Source organism: Odontomachus brunneus, unplaced genomic scaffold (genome assembly GCF_010583005.1).
Source record: "Odontomachus brunneus isolate Ranch 3 - 2012 unplaced genomic scaffold, Obru_v1 Obru_scaffold_132, whole genome shotgun sequence".
Classification (NCBI taxonomy): Eukaryota; Metazoa; Arthropoda; class Insecta; order Hymenoptera; family Formicidae; genus Odontomachus; species Odontomachus brunneus.
Window position 1 is genome coordinate 660,987 of NW_022639582.1, and position 23,882 is coordinate 684,868.

The 23,882-nt window shown below is 44.1% G+C and overlaps 1 protein-coding gene and 1 non-coding gene across 2 annotated transcripts in view; one reads left to right on the forward strand and one right to left on the reverse strand.

Annotated features, from left to right (window-relative positions):
• Positions 1 to 20,028: 20,028 nt before the first annotated feature.
• Positions 20,029 to 20,112, reverse strand: Trnal-uaa. Its single transcript has one exon. It is a non-coding gene; the product is annotated as a tRNA-Leu (tRNA).
• A 919-nt stretch (positions 20,113 to 21,031) lies between these two features.
• Positions 21,032 to 23,882, forward strand: part of LOC116850025 — a 19,685-nt gene continuing 16,834 nt past the window's right edge. Inside the window, exon 1 of the mRNA XM_032827796.1 lies at positions 21,032 to 21,249. The gene's annotated coding sequence lies outside the window, so the exon portion shown is untranslated. The remainder of the gene's footprint in view (positions 21,250 to 23,882) is intronic.

Genomic DNA, 23,882 nt, shown 5'->3' on the forward strand with positions numbered 1-23,882 from the left:
GATTTTCTTTCCGCCGCTTGTACAACGCGTAGATGTATAAGTTTCGATGATTTATTCCATGTGATCGTTTTTCAGAGGTGAAGAAAAGACCAACACATTGTTTTTGCTTTCTCACTTTCTGCTAGCTAAATATTTTCAGCTTCTCCTAGATAAATATATTTTCAGATTACTCGATGAAAAGAGGGATATGTACAAACAAATTTTATTTCTTATTTTTTTAGTACATACTGAGTTATTTGAGAAGAATATGTCTTTGTCGCTTGTAGAATTATAAAGAATTATAAATCTCAATGATTGATTCGATTTTGTTGTTTTTCAGAGGTATGCTGTGGATGAACGTATAAGAAAATGTAGAATCGCTGGAACACGAAATATATTCCAGAAGAAGCCAACGGAATCGACTGATACAGAGTGCGGCAAAGGCGGAATCGTGGCAGACTCGGAAATTCAATGAGTACTACGAAATTTCCTGCTGGCGTCAGCCGATTTTCTGGTTATTCCGCCAGTCACCCCCGAAGGGGATAAAGAACTCACGTGAAAAGATTCCCCTTCGTAGCTAATAATAAGGCAATCTGTGTTTCTGATCTCGGTTCTCCCGAGCCGCTCTTTGTTCTGTCCTTTTGAGGAAGCACCGAAAAGCCGACGTCGCCTCTCTCCGAGAAATGTGCTGCTTCGCTTTTCACAGTTCTCTCTTCTGTCACTTCGGGAAATCCATTAACTAACTGCGCTGCTGCAAGGTGTCATCCCAAAGCATCATATATTCTGGCACTTTTTTTTTTTTGAAAGATGGTCCGACATTAGCGACATTACAATATACACAAAACCGCAATTAGCAGCCGAAGGACAACGAATCACGGGAGATATTTGTCCCCGACAAAAACATGCGCGAAAATGCGAAGGAACCGTTGTACGACATCGAGACGACACCTGCGCGTGCGTCCCGATCTCGCCCAAGAGCCTGTCAGAAAGTATCGTACTCCACAATAGCGTTACCGGTATGACGGCGTGCGGAGTGGCGTTGGCGCAAAGCGGGATACGAGAGACTATAAAATAAAAAACGAAACTCAATTACATACCGGGACCGTAAAACGCGCGTAAATTTCCCGTGCTCGCATATCGAAGTGCTCTCCGCGGTGGGGTGTGTTCTCTCTCTCTTTCTCTCTCTCTTGAAAATATTCACTCGTCATACGCTTCTCTCCATTTCTCTCTCTCTCTCTCTTCTCTCTTTTTCAAGCGAATCCCCGATGCACCGACACGATGCACGTGCGGAACCCCCTCGCGAGTGGAGCAATTGAGAGCGACGTCATAAATATTCATCCCCTTCGTTATATTTACCCTTTCGTCATTTCTGAGCCGTACACAATACGGACGAGGCGTGCCGAGCGGTTTCCCTCCGCAGAAATATCCTTCGAAAGCTTCGGGACGCCCTCGAACCTACACGGAGACGGTAAGTTATGTGGGAGAGCGCGCGTATGGGCTTCAATGCCGCGGCGCAGTTTCAATATTCCCTTTTTTTCCGCGTGCTTGATCAAAAATACAATCTAGAACGAGAACGGAATAACTCCCGGTATTTTTTTTTTTATTATTATCTCGTTCACGGGGTTAGATTGAAAGAGAGAGGAGGCTCTTTGCCTTCAATGAAAACAGCAGGAGTGCGATTAGCTTTTGTGCTATTTTAAACATCCACTTACTACTTTAATCATATTATTCTAACGGATTGTAGATGGAAGTAAATAAACTCAAAACGCAACTGGCACAGAGTCGTGGCACCTTCAATAAGACGATATTGTTGCTCTCAAAATAACATCGACAAGACAAAATACGCAACTCATCCGATTGAATAAAATTTACAAAGGATGGCATTTGTCGTTTATCGTTTACTTATCGGGTTCTACGTAGAAGCCGAATAAAGTAACTGGACATTATTAATACTACTATCCAACTCTGCACATTCTTGTCTTGATCTTTATAAACACGAATATTTAAACTTTCGATACAGAGAATATGTACATACATGAGATACGTTTTGAAAGTTGAAACATTGAGAACCAAAACAATAAGAATGTCCAAAATTAAGTAGCAGTGTTATTACAGTGTCCAGACATTGCTGGTTTCACCTCGCCTTTCTCGATCCGCGAGCGTCGTAAATGTTACTCGTGTCATCTCAGAGGCGAGTCACTCCTCTCCGGACGGACCTCCGCGATCGTGGAAGCCGCTCGACGATCTCGCAAGATTTATGGGAAAGAACGGCACGCTGATTAAGATCAATCGATCCGGTGATTAAGACGTAAACTTGTTGGCCGATAGCAATATATGCGCGGTTAATTTAGTCCTATCATGTTCCACATCCCCGGCCAGTGTGCTGTATTCGCTTTCGTTCGGCCAATATCTCGCAGGAGGCAGGGGAGAGGGAGGGGAGAGGGGATCGCCGGCGAATAATGTATTAGCATTCCGTCCGAGCGCGAGGTTTATTGGCGACTTTAATGCAGTTCGCGCGGGGTTCAACGCTTATCTCTCCTGCCTACCTTTTAAGCGAAAATATTTTTTCGATGAATAATTCAAGCGGCCGCGGACTTCACTCTCATTCCCCGTTAATCCACATCCGCCGCCCCGCCGCTCCTTCTCGCGCTCGCTAATTTATCCTACTCTGATTTTTTCTTCAAAAGAATCTCTCTTTCTCACTCTAAAGCCGTAGCGCGACGTCCGTGTCTCCGACGGGCACCACGCCCGTAGAGAGGTTTTCCTGGCTGCGCGATACAAATCAGGATTAAGATTGAGCGTAAGTGCGCTGTATTGATAGGTAAATTAGATAGCGTATTGATAAAGCTAATGCGTACAGCCAATATTTAACGTCACGCGCGCGCGCGCAACCGCCCGGGATAACCGTCGAGTTAATCTGCGATACTAATTCCGCGATACTAAACACCGGTCGATAACGGGTATCGCGCAGCGCGAGAGAGACCCAATCTGTGAGTCGCATCTGAGAGACTTAGAGAGCAGGATGTTTTCGTTGGTATCGTGTCAATTGTCAATTGATATCAGGACGGATATTTTCGCTCAGGTGATCACTGTGCGTTATATAATTCTAAATACTCTGTGCGAGCTCTCCTACTCTGCCATCCCCGAAATGATCCACTCACGACGGCAATAACAATCTCGCCTCGCGACGATAACACGAACGAAAATATAGTCAACTTTCTGAGCGAAAGAGAGAGAGAGAGAGAGAGAGAGAGAGAGAGAGAGAGAGAGAGAGAGAGAGAGAGAATGTGTATTTTGTTCAGCGGGGAATGATCAACGGGGGAGGAAAAAATTGCGAAGCGTTGTATCGAGAGACAGAGAGAGAGAGAGAAAGGCAAAGGGAAGGGGGAAAGAGAAAGAAAGAGAGAGAACATGATCGCCACTTCCGTGCTACGGCTGCACCACGTCGGGACGTTCCACGTCATTAACGTAAAAGCATGCATACACGTGCAGGACGGAGCGCGGGTCTGACCATCAGTGTCATCGGCGAGGCGCCACGTTCTTTTTACTTGTTGTCCGTGTGGAAGAGCAGCGGCCCTACGTGCCGAATTGCACAACGGCGTGACGGGGGTCTCGTTAACGTCCAGTACGGCGCCCTATCCCGGCACACACAGCGACAATTTTATATAAATAATCGCGGCCACGTGGGCCGCGCTGGAGCCGCGCCAGAACACGCCTAGGAAAATAAATAACAATGGTGTCCCATTGAATCCAATTCCTCCGCCGGAGCGTCCTCGGCTGTACGGCTGCCCGGTCCGGCGGCTTGTCCATTCGGTCGTGGGCGCCCCGGAACAGAGGGAGAGAGGGAACGTGCATTGGCAACGAATTCCTTCGCCGGGAGAAAGAGAGAGATCTTCGTCTTCCACTGTCTTCTTTTTGTCTCCGCCGTTGCCGCGTGATTTCCGGTGAAAACTGCCTCTCTTTTCCTCGTTAGGTTAATTTGCTTCTGGCCGGCGGCCAACTGGACAAGGATCTTTCGGCAGAAAGCGCCCCATGAGAAAAGAGAGGGGGGAGCGAGAAAAGAGAGAGAGAGAGAGAGAAAGAGACGCCGGAAGATTCCTCGAGTTAACTTTCGCGTGGAAGAATTTAATCCGACGCTCTTGACCTCTCGCAAATAAGAGCGACTCTTATTCTGAAACGCTCGAAAGGGAAGGAGGTAGGTTCGTATCCTCGCGCGAGTTTCCGACTCGCACCTTTGAGGAAAATAGTCGTCTCGAGGTTACATCACATTTTCCAGTAACGGAAACGCTGTTCAGAGCGCGACCCAAGAAAATTCTTACGTCAATGACATTAACGCTCGCTCTTTCCCGAGTACGATCAGCGATTACCATCGAGCTACAGGAGGATTCAGAGTTACCGTCCGTCCCTCAGCTTCACCAGGTGTGACGCCGCACGGCGGAACGACGGAGAGGCCGAGATGTACTCTCACGAATCCTCCGCGGCGACCACATCTTTCTCGCTTCGTGAACCGACCAGTGTTCTACAGTCTCGAATTTTCTTCTCGCGACGCTGTTCGCGAATAACGGAGCCGTTTGTTTCGCTTTCGCCGATAACGCGACGCGCCGGCGATGAAACAAATTTGCTCTTTGAAGCGAGACGAATAGTCGCCGCCGCGAGTACCGAGAATTCAATTACCGCTCCGGACGTGACGGTGGGACGCCCGACTACGACGACGGTCCGGAATTCGCGATAAGAGACGCACGGGAGACATACAGAAAGAGCGTTCTCTTCCTAAGCCGCCGTTGGAGACGGGTACGAATACAGGTAGATTGCATATCTACATTCACCTGCGCAGAGAGAGAGAGAGAGAGAGAGAGAGAGAGAGAGAGAGAGAGTCGGGCCAGACTGGCGCTTGATAAGCGGTCGTCGCGCGATAAGAGCGAGCAATGCACGAGGGTAACGCACTCGTCTCTATGCAGCGCACTATACGATGTTCGACGGTGGCTTGGGTTGGTACTTTCGCGTGTAGGTGCAACGTACACCGCTGTCGCGCGTATGCCAGTTACACGCGCCGATAAGCAAAAAGGGGATTTCCACAATTTACTTAATGTCTGGGAGGGGCATTATCGCCCCGCAGATTTCCCTCGCTATCTTTCATTGTCGAGTATGGACCTCATAATCGCGAAACGATCCAAGGACCAGCCGCTGATCAAACAGGATATATCTGGGTAGACGAATCTATTATTCAACGGACTCAAACTCGTAAAAGTAACGCGTGCCGAGAGCAGGTTGAGCGTGTGAGTGCGCGAATGAATCTCGGATCAATAATTACTGATTATATAACGAGTTGCGTGGTTTGCTTGTGGCAATCTGACGTAAAACATGCGTTAAACGCGTGAGAAAATTCGGCACCCTGCCCGTCGTGCCGCCCAGTATTACGCAGGGTGCCAGTCGCCGTTCAACGTCATAAACTTTCACCCACTTTCGAGCGTTTCCCGTCGCTCGCGCGACGCGTAGCCGATGAGATCGCGTGATATCTCGTTGACGAAGTACGATTCGTTCCGTACATTCTTCTACTCTCTTTCTCTCGTTCAGCCGGGAATTTCGGGATCCGGTGCTCCGAGAGCGGTCTCGCGAGAAGGAGGGCGAACGAGGCCGGCGAAAGGATGAAACCCGAAGTCGTCGTCACAGTGAAATGCGCTCATGGTGTCCAGCGGTATATAACCATATCGGTTAGTGAGCGTGGGTGTAGATGTGGCGAGATTTTCAACCCGGGCCCCGAGAGTCGCGTGGCTTTCTCCCCTCCCGTCCCCCGCCCCTACCACACAATCGAGTCCCCCTTCCTCTCGCTCCCTCTTTTCCTCCTTTCTGTGTCTCTCTTCTCTCTTTTCCCTCGGTCTCTCTCTCCCTTCGTTCTCCGGACTCCTCGCCGTGCCTCCTCGCGAGATGGTGCCTGCCGCGTCTCGCGAGCATAAAATACAGCCAGGAATTTTAATAAGCCTGCCATTGTGCCGCGCGGTCCCGGTTCCCACAGATGATTTCGACCTGGCTTAAGACCACTCGCGTTTCGGGTGTAAACGGGACTTTACGGTACACACGCTGCCACCCGCGGCTTTACGCGCGCTCAGAAGTTACTTAGATCGTCGCGCAATTTTACGTCGCGAGCCGGAAATTCCACCCCGTGCGCGTGCTTTTGCCCGCGGCGGGTGGTGATACGAGAGAGAGAGCAGGAAAATTAGCGCTTGCATCGTTCGCGTGGCGTGGATTATGCAGGAAGTGGTCGCGTATTATGCAATTTGACGGTCGCGTAGATTCGTCCGCGCGAGTTCTTCATGGAAAATGACAAAACGAAATCGCCGAGAGATCACGATAAAGATCGCAACACGATGGAATGTGCACGTAATAATGTTTAAGACCGAATTCTACATTAATCGAATGTTAAGTTAATAGTAACTAACAGTAAAAATATGAGCCAATCTTTATTTATTTTAAGGGAAAATTTTGGTGCAAAATTCTTCAGTTAGAATCACAGGATTTACTGATCAGCAGCTGAGTTCATTGCAAAGATCTTCCAATGCACGATAGCGATTCATGCTGCGAACTGAAGTGCCGATCAGCATGTGAGAGGGCATGAAATCGTGCATCATATGATACTTGCTTAAGTGACGTGTGATCGATATGCGCTCAGTGGACGCGCATCTGTGTCGTGATTTGATCACGTTCTATATAAAAGTTTCTCAACCAATATCAGACGCGTTGCGTATGCGGCTTCCCGCGTTCGGCGTGGAAGAGCCACTCGAGGCTGCTGCACGCGGATCGGCCGTACTCGAATCTCCTTTCTTGTTAACAGAGCCGCGTTAATGCGAGAGACTGGAGCCGAGATGTGTGAGAGAGAGGAAGAGAAAGAGAGACGCGGTATGCCATTCCGGAAATGCCGGAATGCCGGCTGTGGCGCCAGGACCGTACGTCGGCGTACGACGAACCGCAAATCAATTCGCACGTTCCCCGTCACTTCCCGCGGCATGTCCGGCCGACGCTCTGGATCCCCTCTAGCAAGATTGAAACCGACGATTTCGAAACGGCACTGCCACGTCGCCGTGTCACCGCGATCACGATGACGGGGGTCAATAGAACGCGGCAGCGGCATCAGCAGCGTGTCACGCGCGCCGAAAGAAGCGCGCTTTATTCTCGGAATCGCGCGCACGAAAAAAAGAAACATTGTCGATCCTGTTGAAACGTTAATTAGCACCCGACGCCGATCTACCGTGAAAATTACACTAAGTTCCGCGGCACGTGGAGGAATCCACGTTGTTTTCCGCTCGCCGCCGCATCAAGCTACGCGAGGTGCGCGCCTGTCGCTTTTACGTAACACAGAATACGAGATTTTACTTACGAATACCGAGTCACACGGGAAGTGTGACCTTCCTAGGTATCACCTAAAAAAGAGAGATAGCATGATTTATTAGACGCTCTGGAAAGATTCTTCTCGAGTGCAGTTGAGAGAAATATGCAGAATAAATTACTGACATTTGAAGGAGAGAAACGTGTAATTTTGCGTTTTCACGCGCCCGGTTTTCGAGAAAATACGATTGCGCAAAAGTCACTGTGCTGCCGTGTGCAGCGATTTACGCGGCACGTGTAGCACGCGAGGAGAAGCGCGGCCAGACGTTAAATTCGCGGAGGACACATTGAAGCGCGGAGGACGGCGACTTTATAAAGGCGTCCACCTCGATCCTCTCCTCCTTCACACGGCGTCCCCCACGGTGTATCTTTATCTTATAATTATTTATGTCGACTCTGATATCCAATTACCGATGTGTGCACCGTGTTGCACGATTAGTAAACAGCGGCGGCCGATATGTGTCCTCCCTACCTCCGACGATTGTGATTTACGAAAACGAGATCGAAGCCGTAGGGGGTGGTCCGCATCGATCGGTGGCTGTGCGTGGCCCCGGGGGCTTCTGGAATCCGACGCGGCGGCGTCGTGGATTCCGAAGTACCAAAGGGCTCGAGTCCATCGATCTCGGCGCGTCGGCCCTTGAATCAACGAGGACATCGGTAGCGATTGGTAGGTAGCCGTTGCGGCGAGGCAAATCGCCGATCCACCGGCGAAAGACGGTACAACAGGGACCGCAAGAGCGAGAGCGGAGGACTCGAATGATTAACCCGTGGCGCCGTGTAAGATCGTAAAGCCTCTGCGCGGTCCGTGATGGGCCTATTCGCATGGGCGCTTTCTCTCTTTCTCTCTCTCTTTCGCACTCTCCTCCGCCCGACGACGATTCGCCGGGGCCTTTGTCTCGGCCGTAATTGGCTCGCCGTTTCGAAAATGAGAGCTACTGCCGGCGTGTATCATATTAGCGGCAGTAATTACAAATCACTGGACGAGGTGGAATCGACGAGGCGGCTCCTCTCTACGGTCAACCGACTCCGAGAGGGCGATCGCGTGCGCGAAGTAACATCGCCCACTCCCTCGATTTCGGCCGTCCACGTAGGACAATGGTCTTCTGATCGGCGAAATATTCGACATACTAGTCAATTCTCGTGTTATTAAGAAGCACGATGTGGATTACATTGTCCTAGAAATCGTTTTATATACCTGTCTGCGCCTTAGTGTTTACTACGAGTGTCAAGCAATTCACACACATGTTTCACGCATGGATTGGATAAATACTTATCATTACTGACAAATAAACTTACCTTAAAGTTACACTCCGATTTCTTTCTAATTTGGCACAAATGCAGAAATACATAAAATATTTAGGTCATATTTTTTCATCTTGCTCCACTTTGAGTTTCACGAACAGTTTATAGCTTTTTGATGTTCTCACTCCTATCATTAATAAGTACAACAAAAATGCATAAAAAATAAAATTGAATACAAGATATAGGCGCTTTTGATTTGCTAATTATGAATATGAAGTTAAATGTATAAAATTATTTGTACAAATAATAAAATGTTTAAACAAAATATGTAAAAAGTTGAAAAAAATTATTTATACAAATAATTTCAGTTTGGCCGAGATTCGAACCATTTTTTATTAACTGAACACAAATTTGAAATATTTCGGTTGAAATCTCGGCTAAAGAAATTTAGAATGGTTCATATCTCAGCTATGCCGATTTTGTTAAAATTATTTAACTATATCTTATATTTAACTTTATTTTTTCTACATTCTTCTTGTACTTATTGATGATAGCAGTGAGAACATTAAAAAGCTATAATCTGCCTGTAAAACTCAAAGTGGGCCAAAATAAAAGAATATGACTTAAATATTTGTTGTACTTCTACATTTGTGCCAAATTAGAAAGAAATCGGTGTGTAACTCTTGGGTAGGTTTACTTGTGAGTCATTGTTATTCTTCTTCTATATTACTTTTTTTGGTGTTCATCAATTTTATATTAGTAACAATGATTATTTTTATTAACAAGAGAAAACCCTTCAGTGTACCTAAAATGAAGTAAAGCCGCAAGTAAGAGAAGAGTATAAAAATAAAATAAGAAATAAGAAAAAAATAATATAAAGAATAAAAGAGAGAGAGAGAATTTTAGATTACATAAAGAAGACATACAACTTTTATCATTTCACGAATGGTATGTGTAGAGCGTTGCATCTCTCAGTCATACTAGTCAGTATGACGGGTTGCTCAGTCTTTGCTGGCAGGTGCTTGGATACAGACTCGGCTCGGATTTGAAACGGTATGCAAAACGCTTTACGCTCATTTCTGTCATGAAAGAAGTGTTGCCAATCGTTTTACCGCAACATGTTGTATGAACATCCCACGACAGATTCAGACAAAACGCGATTTGTGTCCAAGATATCGATACAATTGAGATTTCCGAGTAGCCTACGTGTAAAGCTACGCGGACGGCCGCTGTGTCCGCGTTATAACGCGTTTAATAAAGACGCTCTTTCCCAAGCACGCACGCGAGCGCAACGACAGCAGTAATAGCTCTCGCTGCAATAAACCTGATAAGATATGTACATTATTCAAGAAGGAAGCGGAATTAGCGGAGGGAAGGAAAAATGAATAATCGCGTCTGTCTTCCATTGCCGTGGAGTTCCGCACTGCGAGAATGCCTAAAATTAGTCACGTTGGTCTCTCTCGCGAGCGAGAGTGAGAGATCACGGCGGGAATTGTGCGTGTGCGAGACGTATTTTAGCGATTTAATCATTTAGTGTCCATTAAGCGCGGTGAGATTACAAACCGCACGCGGTTAAACGCATTATCGGGAGTTTATACGTGAATTCTCAGGGATGGTCGAGCGCCACGGTGTCCTGTTTCCAGGACCGTCGGGCTGCATTCTTGCGTCTTGTCATTCCTCTCTTCATGGTTCTCTACCATCGATTCGGCAGGCGTAGATTCGCGACGCCGATCGCGACGGAGGCGCGTAAACTCGAGGGTTTAAATAACAATAAGCGGATATTTATAATTGTTTAGGGACGTGTTAACTTTCAATTAGCAGCCGTGCGTGCGTAGTAGGCGTGCGAAGTAACAACTGGCGATCTCCTCGGCAACGCACGAATTCCTTTACCGGTTCAGTCGGGCATAATTTGTCCCGCGTCATAAATTACCCGTGCGACTCGCGGCCGTCGTTGTAATACGCGCGTATGTGAGATCTCGCCTTATAAGGGCGGTCCGTATTCTTTTATTTCCGCATCTTAAAACTTTATCGTCGACCAACGGCGCCACCGTCCGGCGCGATAGGTGTAAACATTTTTGTCTTCTTAATCTTGATATTTATACAGGACCGTCGAAGTTTCGAACGAGCGTATAAATACACGCGCGAAATTGAATGCAAATTAAATCTCAAGTAGATGTAAACACGCTCTTGTCAAATTAGTCAGCATTACAGGAAGGGAGGGGGAGAGAAAAAAGGAGAGAAAGACACATGGCGGAGGCGCATTGTGCGGAGGCCTCAGGTGCGACAAGAAAAATTCCAAAATTACGCGACGCGAACGCGCAAAAGAGAGCTGGAAGTTTCGTTCGGCGGTGTCGCGCGCGTCCGAGAGAAAAACAACGACGACGTCACATACGTCTTCGCGCACATTCTGCCGAATCGGTCTTAGGGCCCAATTATCTCGCATGTTTTCTCCGAACCCACATGACTCTCGCATGCCCCGCGAAGAGAAACACGCGCGGTGTTGTGTTCGCGCGACGATCGCGATGATAAAGACTCGCCACAATGCGGCCCAACCGCGTTTCCTTCGTCTCTCTTAAAAGACATCGCCGCGACGACGGTTGCTGTTACATCCATTTCATTTACCGCCAAGCCCGGCCGACAGTATATTATGCGATGTTTGCAACAACGAGCGCGCACGGCCACGTGAGAGACAACGGACGGGAGGACACACCGAGTGCAATATGAACGCAGGCTGCGCTCGCAATTGCAACCGGGCCGAGTGGTCCCTGGGCGAATTTCGGTCAACGTGACAATCAGAGCGGCATTTCGTTATTGAAATACGAGGAGGATTCGACCACGGTGACAGACGCGCTCTATTTCGTGTCGGTGAGAGTCCCGCAGCGCGACGAAGCAGAAAAAAGGAGGAGAAAAAGGTAGAAAAAGAGCCCTCTGCTCTCGAGACGCGATTTTTTCGTATCGGCGAGTGTATTTACGAGACGACAAACGCGCCGGCCGGTGGTGGTGTTAAAGTTCACGTGGACGTGGACGTTAATAGGCACGAGCGTACGGTACATTGGGACACGGCACGGTCTCCTCTTAAATCTCGGTGTATCAATGTGTACCGATTCAATCGTCCTACCTGCGACGTCACCCACCCACGCGAGTACACCGTATAGTGGACACACGTCCCGTCGGCGTTATCGTTCCGGCGTTATTTTATGGTAAGCGCCGTGTCACGCACACGACGCGCTCGTGATGCCTACGCCACGGAGAAACCAACGAAATCGCCGGAATATGCGATCTCACGTCGACTACAACCCCCCAAATGTCGCGATCAAGTCGAGTCGGACGTCGGTGAAATCGTTATAATCGTCGGGTATAATCGCAGTAATTTTGGAATGTTATTTTATTTCAGAATTTTACTTAGCGACCTGACGCGCTATTTTTTTATCACAACCAAGTAGCGAGAGGCAACGATATATTTCGTTATAATTGGTAATGTGTGATTAATTAGAATTGAGAACGATATAATTAATTATAATTGCTAATGATACATGTGCAAAATTCCAATGTATCGTGTATTACTTGTGATTCCAAGTCGAAATTTTAATGCTACTTTGACGCTTTTAAGGATAGTTTGCGTGTACTTAGACGGTTTATAGTCTAGGTAAAATCTACTTTTGCTCATCAACTTCTCTTTTAAACCTTTAACTCTACCTTGTCAAAATTTTGACGCTACTTTGACGCTCTTAAAAAGTTAATAATAGCGCTCTTAAATAGTTTGAGCCTACTTAGATAATCTATAATCTAGGTGAAACCTATTTTGACGATATTGACACTCATTTCCGAGTTGAAATTTTATGTTGAACCTTGAATTCTACACCGCAGTAGGAGCTAAGATAGCAAAGTAGGTTTAATTCTAGTGATATAATTTACTCCTACTTTGACCCTGATGATGTCTGAAATATATGCAATAAATAAAATGTATATTTTGTATGTTATTTGACGTTTCTGTTTCGTTATTTATTAAATTTTTTAAATATTTCTATAAAATACATATATTCTATGTAGAAGCTAAAACTTCGATAGAAGTTCGCAACTGAACCTACTTTGCTTCCTAAGATCCTATTATACAATCTACTTTGACGCTAAAGAAAACGAAAGTGGAAATTTCAGACATCATCAGGATCAAAGTAAAAGTAAATTATATCATTAGAATTAAACCTATTTTGCTATCTTAGCTCCTATTGCGGTGTAAAATTCAAGGTTCAACATAGAGTCAACATTTCGACTCGGGATTGTGCCGATTTTCGAGCACTTATTGCGTCGATTAATGTGCCATGCATTGCACTGAGAGAAAAGAAAGACTGATCCAACTAAACTTTGTCATTTTCGGTCCTAACCATACTATATGATTGTCTCAATACGAAAATAGTAGTATTAACATGCATGTAAGATTATTATCGCTTATATCATAGTAGAATTTAATAAAGAAGCAGTTTTCTTTATCACGACTTAACAATTATTTCTCTATGTGATTATAGAGTTATAAATCCCAAACATTCTTTTTCAGTGATACTCGTTAATTACGTAAACATTTCTCGCGCGCACGAACTCTCAGGCTCGCGCTGCGTATCATTCTCGTCTTTTGACGCGAGGTTTGTATGCGAGTATCGCAATTCAGGAACGAAATTTTCGTTGTAAACGAAAAAGGAACGTACGGGAGGAATATTACACGAGGCACTCGTCGATGGTGAGATACGCTGCGCGTGTGTTTTCACTCGTCACAAGTTTCTCCGTTAGATGATTCTTTGAAGTACGACTCCGCGGCGGTGGACACGAACTGAGTGTCAAACGAAAGTGGCGTCGTATCTCTACGAGGAGGCCATTACCAAACTCGGCATAACAAGGTCTCCTCCACTTCGTAAAAAGGTGAAACAAATCATAAACGCCGACAGCGTTAGACAGCGAGACGCGTTACGATCTGTCGTAGTCGAGATGAAGCACGCGGCTCGTGGATATTTCAAAAATCTAATGGAGTCCTCCTCGTAACGAGAAGCAAATAACTCGCGATCTCGTTGGAGTGTTCCTCAATTTAACTTGAGGTCTCACGAATCACGTAGCAGGAAGCACACACACGTCGGATTTCGAGTCGTTTTCCCGCGGCGACGGGAGAAATCGCGCGCGCGTCCTCACGAGAGCATTATAAATTCCAGCGTGGATTTTATCTTGACTGCGATAGCGGCAATCACCATTTTAATCGGTTACAACAACGCAATTTCGGATTACGTCGTAAAGCGGCTTATGAGCCATTCAGAGGACCCACCGCCACCGCCGTCGCCGCTAAGATCGTCGATTAATGTGGGAGTTTGCCCTCCGAGATGGAGTCATGCTGGCGCTAATTTACCGTTGTGTTTGAACGTACTATTAGACACGTGCGTGAAGTACTCGGAATTCACGTTCCAGCCGGCCCACACCTCAGCGACGCACGTGAAACGTGTGCACGGGCACTTGAACCTCGAACCCTGAACCCCTCCGCGTCGTATATACGCGGAGGCAAGCGCGCCTAAGCGGAATCTATACCGTACTCGTTAAGTCTGTCATTACCTGTTATTCACGCGCGACGAGAGGTTTTCTCGGTATTGTAAATTATTATCGGAATGCAGCTGTCGGTAAACCGTATTCACACGTTATTTTCATCTCGACAGCCGACAGTCACGATTCTCGCGAGAACGACTGCGTAACGTGCATTCCGATTCGCAAATATTCCGGCGCTCATTATTACGTACCAGGCGACAACGGCTATTTTTCCGAAGCGCAATTCGACCAACATCGATTACCATAACAACATCGATTACATACGACGGCAAACACAAATAGACGACGAACGCGCCTAAGTTGCCTCGCGGTCCGTTTTAGAGCGACCGACGGGTTTTGACAGCGCGAAAATGGAGCAACGACGTATACTCTCCTCTCCTCCTCCACTTCCACCAGAGAGTGCACGAAGAGTAAAATTACCGGCTGAAATTCGAACGAGAAGTTAAGCTCTCCTTTCACGTCATATATTCGATGATTCGCAGGCGAAGATTAAGGATTCTCTCGCGACCGAGTTGCTCTGTGGAAATGAGCTTTCGAATTAGTTTAGTTTCGCAACCGCCTTTGTACGCAATCTCCGTCGAGTCGCCGACTTTGACCGGGGATTTCACCGCGGACGATTTTATCCGCTTCCGACTTAGGAGGAAAATACGAAATGCTCTCTCACGGAGCACTCTTCTTTCTCTCTTATTCTCTCTCTCTCTCTCTCTCTCTCTCTTTTTCTTTCGCTGTTTCTTTCTCTCCTTCCTTCTCTTACGCGTCTTTGGAAAGACCTGCTTTCAAGAGACTGCGGAATTCAGAGAAGAACGACCGGCCGCCGAAAGAGTAATCGATTTCTGATTCGAGGTAGCCGAAGAGGTCGCGTAAGTGGTTCGACATAATTATACCGTATCTCCCTGACCTCGAGAGGCTCTGCTCAGAACGAGCGTTCCGTCGCGATCGGATCCTCGCGGGAGGACGAGGTAAAGTGCTCGTTTACGGGACTAATGTGTGGTGAGGTTACGGTCGCACACATATGCATAAGCTCCTTTTCCTCTTTCTCTCTCGTCGAAATGGACGCTTTGTTTCGAATCAAGGGGCCGCCGGAGTCAAAAACATTGCGTTACTACCAGCACAGGACCGGGGTGCGTGTAATTACTCTGTAAAACCAAATTAGCGAGGGGCTCGCACAGCCGACTGCCGTACGAATTATGCTAACATAGCACTGCTTATGATACTGACCGATTTCCCTCGTTAATATTATGTGACTGCATCCCTCATATCTTCGGACTTAATTAGCAGAGACATTGAGAGCAGGTTACTCCCATGTGATTAATCGCGATAGAGAACTTTACGATCGCGCTATTATCTAATAAACTCGAAAGTTTGTCATGTGACAGACAAATAACAATCCAGGTGTCCGAGAGAAAAATTTGAAACATATGACACTGTTCTGCTATCAAAATAAATCATCACGGTGGAAACCGCATTCCCCTCCGATTAACGTTTGTGAAGTTAGCCCCACTTTTTCAAAATTTGAAAAAAGTGAGTAAAGTTCTGGTTGCCTCCCGAAGAGTTCTAGAGTTCTTTATCGGTAAAAAAAAAAAGAGTTCCGTCGATTAAAGCGGTCAAAACAGGAAATGAAACTACGGGTGGAGGCCAATTTCATGATGGTGTAACTTTAAAGTACCATAACTTTTTTATCTTTAACCTTAGCGCAACATTTCTTAAAGATAATCGATAGAACTCTTCGGGGGACTACCAGAACTCTCAACAGAGCTCCAAGATTCCGAAAAAAATTTTCACCCCTGGGATTTAGAAACTTTGGGCTGTAACTTTTTCATTTTTTATCGTAGCTCGAAGATTTATAAAAGATTATATATTTATAAGAGATATTAATCGATAGAACTTTTTGGGGAGCTACTAGAACTCTCAACACAACTCCAAGAATCCGAAAAAATTTGTCATCCATAAGGGACTTAGAAAAATTTCATACATCGAAACTTTGGACCGTCTCCGTAATAAACTCGGAAAGTTCGTAATGTAACAGACAGGTGTGAATCCAGCTGCGCGCGAGAAAAATTTGGAACGTATGACACTGTTTTATTACTAAAATAAATCATCACAGGGGAAACTGTATTCTCATCCGATGACGCGTTCACAAGTAATAAGCCCCGAAAGTTTATTAAGTGATAGAAAGATAAGTTTTCGGGTGTGGAATGTCGAACATCATGTCGAACATCAGTTTAACTTTATGTGTAGCAAAGGTATGAATTACTGATATTAGATAAATATAACATATTATTTTTGCATGCTATTTTATTAATCTATATAATATTTTAAGAGCAATTGTTATTTATAATCAAATGCTGGAAAATATCAGTTTTACAAGGAGTCTTTTACCCGTAGATTCTCTAAAACTTGGAAGATATTGTGGTGTGTTTTGAGTCGTGCTCTCTGGATTGTTTATCGTCGTTTATTCGAGGGGCGGCCTTACAGTGATGGTATTTCAAGCCCGTACACGCCGGCGTTTTTCCTTCTTCACTACGCACACAGGGACACTGTCTATCCGTGTGCCGCCGCGCTAGGTTCGGTTCGTTGAGCAAGAAAAAAATGTCATTCTTTCCTTCTTGCTCCGACTTAGCCAAGCGATAGAGTTTGCTTATGCTTTCTCACTGTGGAAATTCCATTCTCTCTCTCGCTCAGCGTGCCAAACCTAGCTGAGCGCACGGCAGCACACGGATAGGCGGGGTGTTTCTGTATGCATGAGTGGAGAGAGAAAAACACCACGTGCACGTGCTCGAAATCGCATCGCAATCTGGGCCCGATCAGTATCACGTTTATATGTTTTTCCTCCCGCTTCCAAGAAACCTAAGCAAGCTTGTGGCATTGACTTTGACCGACTAGCGACGAACGATCTAAAAAACTCGGTTCGATACAATCATCTAAACGTCTGATTCTACATATAGAAGAATCTTTGGATATGGCTCGTTGAAAAGCTGACTTTTTCTGGCATTTGTTTAAAATATTAGTTTTTTTCTTGAGTTTAAGATTGATTAGTAAAGTAGGATGCAAAGTAATATGTCATTATCTAATAGCAATCAGTATATTAAATGAAGTCTACAAATAAAATATACAATATAAATGTTCCAGTAAACGTATCGATGTATCTTTACGTATTATAGAGATTTTAGTCATGAGAATTTGTAACAAATCGATCCAGAAACGCAAATCCACCACATAAATGCAATTGAATATATCAGTGACAAGAATGAGATCTACAATCTCTGAACGTAACTTATTGTCGTACAATCCGCTTATTAACGTTGTTGTACGCATTACCAAACTATTAATTACGGAAGTCATAAGAGCAATTAAAAATTATTAGATCCGCAAGTATACACAATTTAACAATACATTATTATCTTACTTTGTACTGGCTTCATTCTGGCTTCTCGATCGAACATTCCAGCTTCTGGTTGTTCCGTGACACTTTGAATATTTACTCGGAACTTTAATCCTGATATTGCACGGATACTGCTATTATTACCAGCTGGCACTAACACTGACACTGATATTACCATCCTAGCGTTAACACTGACACTGATATTCCTATTCTGATATTAACACTAACACTGATATTGCCATCCTAGCATTAACACTGAATATCCTGGCTTCTGGCTGCTTCATCGTAGCTTGTCGAATTCATGATAAAGCGAATTTGTGACGATAAAACCGATGAATATGAGGCTTTTCTCGGAACTTCCTATTGCCCGTTTCGCGATATACCTATTCCGAGTACTTATTTGAGGATATCTCGTCAAGACGAACGCGCGACATTTACTTTCGGCAGTCCTGGAGATGATTCGGGCACATCATACTCCTCCAATGCATCGACGACACGAGGGACAACAATTAAAGACTCACATTTCGACTGCCATTGATACCACGAACGCGCGATACTCTTCTCAAAACCCCCGACTGCCTGCGACATACCCGGACGCTTATTCCGGGCGTTTATCTGATGATATCCCGTCACGATGAACGCGCGTTACTTTCGGCACTCCCGGCGATGATGAGACACAAAAATCGCATTTAGCAAGCCGAAATCGCCAAAACGGGACGATTTGTGAAATACGTTATTCTTACCACATAGCGATTTGTTTTACCGTCACGGTCAGTACTGCCAACTCATGGGCTGCGAGTTCAGGAGCTTTTCTCCGCGACAAGAGGCCCTCTACGTATACGTAGAGTAACGTAGCGACATGGTATCCAATAGCAAGCTGCTACGTCCTCGATGCATGCGGGTGTATATCAGTTGGACACGGGGCAATTGGACACAGTCCAATCACAAGTCGCTGTTCCAAAGGACCCTACAAATGCTCTAAGTACACGGTGCTGTGATTGGCTGTGTCCAAATGCATCGCTCCCGATGCATGCGTAGAAGGTCTTCTATCGCGAAGAAAATCTCCTGAGCCGCACTGCTGATAGGGAATATTCACCGGCCGAATACTATTCGCTAGCAAATAAGGGGTTTAAGAGGCTCTTGAACTCGTTATTTCCGATTGATCGTTGCAATCAGTTCCGAAGTCTCCGCTACGAGCCGCCACTTACCTTAAAGAGGAATTGAGGTCGTGATACATCTAACCATTGAGTTGGGTGACTCGGACAGCGTTTAGCTGAGACTCAAACCTTTTGGCTAAGCAAGTACCACTTTACACCGTTAGATGACGCCAGATAGACCGCTTATCATCCACTGCATATTTTGGACCAACCAGCCAGAATAAAATTTCACAAAATGACTTTTACATATATATTATATTCTTAATAGTTTATTATAGTCGCTTTAATATGGTAAAACTGCATTGAAGAATATTTAATTAATATTCAAACATTTCGTTTAATTCGTCTTAATTTTCGAAATATTAATTATTAAATATGCACTTGGCAGAAAAAAGCATTTTAAGCTTAAAAAATATCTAGTTCTGAAATGTATTTAATTCATAACGTTGTTGTTATTTATCAATAAAATATACACACATATTTTACGATAAAATATACACACATATATACACACATATTCTTTATAAAATATATATATATTAGTAATAAATATATATCTCTTTATTGATACTTGAAAATTTTTAATTTTTTAAATTTTAAGTTCTAAACTTTATTTAGAAATTGTTGTTGAATTCAACTTCTGCAACAATTTCTTCTTTGGTTGTTTCTGTTCTTTACAACTGAATATAGAGAGTACAATGAACTTTTACATTGAATATTGCTACTTTTACTTCCATATATAGTACAATTCAGTGGCAGGTCGAATGGTTCTTATTTCCAAATAATACGTCTGAACGGCAGGTCAAAGAACCTTGACTTTCAAACATCACAATAGAACGATAGATTAAAAACTTTTCATTCTTCAATACTACGACTAAACAGCAGATCGAATACATTTTTATTCTCTGACAAGAAATAATATCTACTTTGAGCTGCCGATGAACTTTTTTACTGAGAACTTTAAATTCTAATAACTTGAGCTGCGAGGCAGTTCAAATTAAATGTACACTGAAACTATACACTCAGTAAAGTTTAATAATAAAATTTTATAACGTTGGATTCAAATAACTGTTGATATAGGAATTATACATAGTAAAAAATGTTGTGAGGATAATTGATTTAATATCAATTCATATCAGTCCATATCCCAACTTTTTTATCCTTAATTTAATAATTCACTTGACTTTTTGCAGATATTATATATGTCTATAAAAGAATAATTTCGATTTTTAATAAATTTATTTATACATTTCGCGAGAGAAGTTTATAGTTTTTTTTATTAATCGCTTTCTGTAAAGAAAAAAAAAGTTTTGCCAGGTGTGGGGTTCGAACCCACGCTCCCAGATGGGAACCAGAACTTAAGTCTGGCGCCTTAGACCGCTCGGCCAACCTAGCTCGATGTCGAATTGAGTCTTCGACAATGTATTACTGTATCATTCAACATATACACTGTGAAAACTAATTATATATACATTGAAAATAAATGTAATGTTTAATTTAAAAAAACAAATTTCACTCTCTGATAAATTCTTCAAAAACTTGTCATATAAAGTTTCTACCTCGATGTAAAAATAATTTGTGTTAAAAATAAAATATCTTTTAACACTTAAAATTTTTGAAAGTGAACAATATAACTTAAAAAAAGCAACAGTTGCAATTTTTTTCTCAAATGTGATGAATCGCTGTGTATTTAAATAACGTATTACTCGACTATGCGATATCCTCTTCTAAACTTCTTCGCAGTCCTGTAGCGAACCAAAGCATCACCAAACCGTTCTGTTAACCATAAATTATCATATAACAATATAAATTATATTTTTATATGCTTCCACGTATTTTCTATACAATTCATTTGAATTTCAGTTTTAGCAATATTCCCGAAACACTAAATAAAAATTCTAAGATTAATTCGTCTGCTTGAAACAAAATGAAAAATAAATTTCCTGCCATGTTGATTCGCATCTCCCGGAATTCACACAAATCTAGGCCGTTCACAGTTTGTGATCCTGGAAGCACCGACGCTTTGGCATCTTCGTCGAGGAGGAATTAGCTATAGATTGATCTAAGGATTCCCATGGACAAGAGGAGTCCCAATTGACACGAATGAATGAAGAGGACGATGTTCGTGTTACCCGTCACCTATATTTACCATTGAAAGTACAAGTTCTCGTGGAGGGACGAGGAGGTGCTGCGGCGGTTAAAGGCCGTAGACCTCGCGTCGTACGGGCGATCGATGATGCATCCCTTCCATGAGCCCGGCGTCGGCTTTGCAGACTTTTCGGAGTCGGCGCGATGGCGGCTCCCCTTGTGAAGCGATCTCACTCACGGGACACGGGCGGGCCGGCCTTCATCAAACCCATCAGAACCCTACGAAGCCTCGTCGTGTGTTCAGCGATAGTCGACGACGCACAAGGAGCAATTTTCGCGGGGCCGCGCGAGCTCGCCCCGAGTTTAACGTTGTATCCCGACGAACGCCATTATATTCCGGGGTCGCTCGTCGCACTGACGCCTTCAACGCGATCGATTTTCAAGGTGAGAGCCCGACCTTGATTTGCCCTCTTTCGCGAGTCCGCACGCAGCTGTCCTAAAAACACTCAATCCTGCGCGACGCAAGACGCTCTTCGGGAGTCTTTTTGCAAAGATTCGACGTGGACGCGCTCGACACGGCATGACACATATTGACAATAATTTGTATAAGCTTTCAATGCTTTAATGTAAATTAATTAGCTTCATACTCATTGAAACGAATTTGTTTACGAACTGTTTGTGTGCGATTAAGTTACTCGAATTGATGTTCGTTAGTCGGATTGATGTTCATTATGTTACTTTCGGGAAAGATGTGAAAGAAATTGTTAATATTTATTACACTTTATTATATTTTTGTCATTATTCGATCGTTATTTTATACTAATCGTGTACAGACATAGTATGTGGTGTCATTGTTATATCCGTATCGTAGTCATTCGTTGTGATATCACGTTACAATGAGAGCGATTATTCAAACACAGATTAAGCACGTGTTTTTTATGAACTCGATTTAAACGAAAGCTAATTAAAACCATTCCGTCCACCAAACGTGACAATTTTCCGTTAGCACGCGAGACCGCAAGTGCATTATTAATATCTCGATAATTCCATGTTCAACTGCGATATTAATAACCTAATAAGACTTATATCTCTCATATTCGTGTATAATAATTTATTCTTGATCGTGCAGCATTGGGAACGGCTGTTCTATTCTTGTCTCACGGCCCATTCCGCGCATTATCATCAGCGGACATTTCTTAACAGCGTAATTGTCGTATTTATCATTTCCTCGAACAATTGCAGTTGTCGTGACGACCTAAGATGCTTTAGTTGATACGAGAAATGTTCATGGTATGTTCACTCGTCAGAAACGTAGAGAATATTAAACAAAGAGAGAAAAATATTCGTACGTGTTAATTGTCGCTTTGATCATATTTTCCTAACAATAAGACATCAAGTCGAACGTCGTGATCGACGTGGAGAAATATGCCGTTTGGGTTTGGCGTGCAACCAACGCCGGCGATACTGCCAACTCGGAACACCTGCCTGTCATTTTGCGAACAGCTGACCGCTACGCTGGCGGTGCGTGTGTGTGCATGCGCGTGCGGTATATGCGTTACGCATCGGTTGACAATCGATACTACTACGTGCGTCGCCTACCTACTCGCACGCGACGAGAATATATGTGCAACTAGCAAAAACGCGTCGTTCTGCTGTCCATGCTCTTGAGGATCTCTTGAGAAGATCTCTTTGTTTCTTGTTTTCTCTCCTGAAGCAACAGCTTTCATTACTTGGTGTAATTCGGGTGTGCGTGGGTGTAAACAACGGCCGGGCCTTGGAACATGCGCGTTGAATTTCCACTTGCCCGGCGAGGAAATGGTTCCTCTCGTGTTCTCTGACGTAATAATCGGTTCATCTGTGATTATGTTCCGATATTCGCTATCAATACAGAAAATCTATACTGTACGTGACGTGAACTATATCTTTTCAGTATTAGAAAATTTTCAGTGAATATCGGAACAATGTCTGTGCGTGTCTCCAAACCGACGCATTCGACTTTTTGACCGCCCTATTTAGCTAGTAGATTGGATCAACGTGACGATTTCAATGAAATATTAACAGGCTGATAAGCTGAGTTGATAAGCTAAGAAACAGGACTGAGTCTATTTTTCGCCGTACTTGCTTACAAAAGCAAATATACGCATGTTAAATTGTAATAGCTATTGGAAGAAGTATCCTTTTCGCGAAATATCATATTCAAATCTAATTTTGATAAATAAATAATGTGTAGCGCGACGCACAATATGTAGTAATGGAACGTCGCGTCAAGTACTGTTGATGAAGCGCACGCACGCGTGGGACTAGCGCTAATGTTTCAATTGAACGTAACTGGTACAAGGTCCAAGGCAATCATTCAAAGAGCTTGGAACAGCTTATTGTGATTTAATGTCGTTTGATGACGTCATTTATGTATATTCTAATTAAATGTGTTGAGAAACGTGTCCGTAGTTACTTCATCGATTGACCGGTCAATCCTTCGCTCGGGCTCGTTCGTCGTTAGAAACGCAAATGTTACGAACAATTGGCGAATGTGAATCGGGCATGTTCTTTGGAAAGTGCGCAATTAGTTGCCGGAACGAAAGTAGAATAAAAAACCGCGAGATCGTCAAAAGCATGACGCGAATTTCCGGGATAAGATTCCGACCGGGACTTTTCCACAGTATGATAGGTCGTCAACCCCTGAGACAGCGGGGAAGGTGAAGCGCAACGTACGACTGCTTTCGTACTTCCGAAGCTCCACTCCATCGTGATCCGAGTGTATGAAGTTGGCACCCCACTTTTCGAAAATCGAACATTCTGATACCGCAATAGATTGTTCTAGTTGTTCCAAACATTGTTCCAAAAGGACAAATCCGTAAGTTGAATTATAAGTCCAAAAAATGAAAAAAATGTTTTTGACCTGGCACCCCATTTTTTGAAAATAAAGCATTCCGATATCGATATAGATTGTTCTAGTTGTTCCAAACATTGTTCCAAAAGCACAAATCAATATGTTTAATTATAAGCCAGAAAAATTAAAAAAAAGTTTTTTGACAAACAGTCTATCGGACCAAGAGTAAACTTATACTATCTTTCTT